Here is a 3,050-nt window from a genome sequence, read left to right as displayed (position 1 = left end):
GCTGCTGCGGGCTGCGACCCCCAAGTCCTCGAACTCAGGCCAAACTGAGCTGCTGCGGACTTGGCAACCTCAGCCGGGCCCGGCAGCACCTGCCGGGGGGACCCCGTTAACGCGCCAGCACGGGAGGGGCCGGCTTCCGGACAACAAAACCGCGCTGCCCGGGGGGTGAGGCCTGGAGCACCCCGCTCCTGCCTCCCCATCTGCGAGCGGGGCTCAGCAAAGAACAGGGGTGCCGGCGGCTCGTCGCCGATCCGGTGTCTCAGAGCCGGGGCCGTACGGGAGAGCGCGAAGGACAGGGACCCCGCCGCCCAGCACGCGCCGCTCGTTGTTTAAAGTCCTTCAGCCAAGGCGGTGACACGTTTCCTGAGCTCCCCAGGCTGGGGCCGAGCCACAGGAAGGAAGCAGCGACGCGGCTTTTTATAAAAATGTCAGCCCGTGCTAGCCAAGCCTGGTGCCTGCGGCGCCGCAACCCCCTGCGCCCGTGCCCTGGGGACACGTTTTCGAAGACCCATCTCAGAAAATCTAGCTCCCCGCCTCCAAACGGGAACCTCCCACAGAATGGCTGGGCCTGTCGTCTGCAAAGGCGGAGTCTCGAGAGACTACAAATTCACATTTAAATGTTACAGCCATCTAACTTCCCACTCTCTGCCCTCTGACCTAATTCTCGGTGACACGGCAGCGCGTGACCCGTGCGCTCTCGGCTCCCACTGCGGACCCGGCGCCCCTGCGCATGCGGCTTCGGGGAGGGGGTTCGGGAAGGAAGGTTGGACGTCCACGCAGAGGAGGTTCTGAGGGACAGCAGGACCTGACCCGGGAGAGGATGAGGGCCCCAGAAAAGAGAAGCTGAGTAAAGGCCTTGAGTGGCCCCTGTGGGAGCAATATAGCAGGTGTCAACTTTGCTTACGGCGACCGCGGCGCCAAGCTTTGATGGGGCAGCGCCCCTAGGTGCACAAAAATTACTTTCGAAGAGATCGAAATGTCTAACCTTGACACCTTGTTTGTTTGCTATGACACTTGGAAATGCTAATGGTCAGTTACAATTCTTGATTTTTAGAAATGAACTGGAGAAAATAATTTTAATTTGTCCTACATACACAAGTGTGGGACTTGGGGAATTCATCGTGAAAAGCCATCGATATGATAGTTCGAGCTGTAATAATGTCGCAGATGAGAGTGATAGCCAACTAACAGAACAGCCTTCGTGGAGACTTCCATTTGAATACTCCCATCTAGATAGGCAAATTCTAGAGCTACTTGCCACCCCAAGCCTGATGACCACGTCTCCCAGAGCAGGGGCCAGGGAACAGGCCTCACTGATCCGCCTGCCTCTGAGGTACCCCCTGAATTTGCCTGCACCCTCCCCACCCTTCAGGTGACCATCTAATCGCTAGGTCTCAGCTTCATGAAAAAGTCACAGGGAAGGGGTTGAGTGTCTCAGCTCTGGAATGAAACCACTTAGTCCGATCCCTGGCTCGGCCACGGACTACGAGATCACGGGCAAGTCACTTCACCCTGGTGTCTCAAGTCTTCCCTGAAAAGCACCAGTGATGGCAGTGTCCCCGGAGTGTGGAGGACGGAAGGCACTGTCCGCCGAGCTGCCCTGCTGGCCCGCTGGCCACGCAGACCGAGTCTCGAATCATTTCCAGCCGCAGAACGAATGTCAGTCTATACCCTACACGGGTGCTGAACTCACGTTTTTTGGTGTTATCACTTAGACCCTGGGCCCCTGGAATAAAGTGTAGAGGATCTAGTTGCTGTCTGCCAATTTTGATGTAAGTGGCTCTCTAATGGAAAGGGCCCTCATTGAAGGCCCCTTCCAAGGCAGGCTTTTTTTTTTTTCCTTCCAATGGATAGCACGGCCACATATGAGGGGGGTGATTGAGTGACAGGTGGAAAGTCCACTAAGAAACCACAGGAGAAGCTGTGGCTGTGAAGACTGGCAGTTCGTGGGAGAGGAGACGCGGAAGCACGCAATGCCCATTCCGGTACTCACAGGTCTACAGGCAGCCGGGCGGCGTCGGCATAAACCCTTCACCCCGAAGAAGGCAAAACTCAAACCGCCTAGGAGTATCCAGTGAGGAAACCGGACAAGCAGCCGCAGGACGCTTAGCAGCAGGAACCCAGGGCGCCTCTGCAGGGTCTGAGCCACGTCGGGGGGCTCGGGAAGAGGGCGGCCATCCGTCTGGACTGTGTCAGCGTGGCCGGGGTCTTTACGTAAAGAGCTGTGAGGTCAAGGGCACAGCCTCAGGTTTTCCCTTTTCGGTCAGGATGACTCTGAACTTCTGGCCCGCTCCAGGCTGCCGGGCAGCTAAGGACCTGCAAACAGTCACAGTGGATGTGGGCCCAGGAGCTCTGTACCGATGGCCACCTTAGGTTTTGGGGGTGCTCTGACTGTCCCGGGCATCCTTAAAAGGCACCACGCTTGTGATCCTCTGTGCCTGTTCAATGAAAATTAAACGTCTGGACTCTGAAAAGCAGTTTTCCGTGTGCAATACGATGTAGCAGGAGCTTAATTTCTAAACCAAAGGTAAACAGGATGGTCTAATTTTGTTCCAGCAACATCAGAATCATAGCTAACCAGCAAGTGCCGGAACATTTAAGCAGTTGGGGGCCACACCCAAGCTCGGTTTACTGGTCTCCATGGTGCTGGTGTGTTGCTAGGTTCGGTAGCTCCCGCCTCCTGCTGTGGTCTGGTTCTGAGAGTTAGAGCTGTCGAGACAAACGTTCCAGAGACTGTAGCACGAAGCTGAGGGCAGACAGTGTGGCTCTCGGCCTCCCCATCAGCCAGAGGACTGACATGAAACCATTTTTCTAAGTCACAGTTATGTGTGTCTTCCACGGACGTGAATCACCAGCCATGTTGGTAACAGCAAAATAAACGTCTCTATGACTTCTGCAAACACCGAGCCCACTTTATGTGGATCCTTTTGACTAACGTCAAGAAACACTTCACGTTACAAGGTGGTTCACGAAACGATTCCCCAGACTTGCACAGCGCCCTTCCGTTTACGAAGCACTCCACACCCACGGTGGGGCTCGCGAACTTGTGT

Source organism: Pteropus alecto, unplaced genomic scaffold (assembly GCF_000325575.1).
Source record: "Pteropus alecto unplaced genomic scaffold, ASM32557v1 scaffold143, whole genome shotgun sequence".
Lineage (NCBI taxonomy): Eukaryota > Metazoa > Chordata > Mammalia > Chiroptera > Pteropodidae > Pteropus > Pteropus alecto.
The sequence above is the reverse complement of the archived record's forward strand: the minus strand, read 5'-3'. Positions refer to the sequence as shown.